Source organism: Sinocyclocheilus anshuiensis, unplaced genomic scaffold (assembly GCF_001515605.1).
Source record: "Sinocyclocheilus anshuiensis isolate Anshui unplaced genomic scaffold, SAMN03320099.WGS_v1.1 scaffold594, whole genome shotgun sequence".
In the NCBI taxonomy this organism is placed as follows: Eukaryota; Metazoa; Chordata; class Actinopteri; order Cypriniformes; family Cyprinidae; genus Sinocyclocheilus; species Sinocyclocheilus anshuiensis.
Window position 1 is genome coordinate 16,595 of NW_015547651.1, and position 372 is coordinate 16,966.

Below are 372 nucleotides of genomic sequence, written 5' to 3' on the forward strand. Positions count from 1 at the left end.
TTGGAGTGGACTTTGAGATTTGTAACTTTCTAGATCTTTTTTATGCCCAAACATACACACTACACACTGACTAAAATGTAAAAAGTGAAAAAGCATAATAGGACCCCTTTAAATAGCAGATTGTTTTCATATTTCTAACACGAACAGGATATAATATGACAGAATACATGCAAATAAAAAAATTCCATACACGTATAGAAAATTGTACAATTAAAGCAACAAAAAGTTTAAAGGGGTCATATGATGCTGCTAAAAATAACATTATTTTGTGTATTTGGAGTAATGAAATGTGTTTATGCGATTTAAGGTTCAAAAAACACATTATTTTCCACATACTGTACATTATTGTTTCTCCTCTATGCCCCGCCTTTC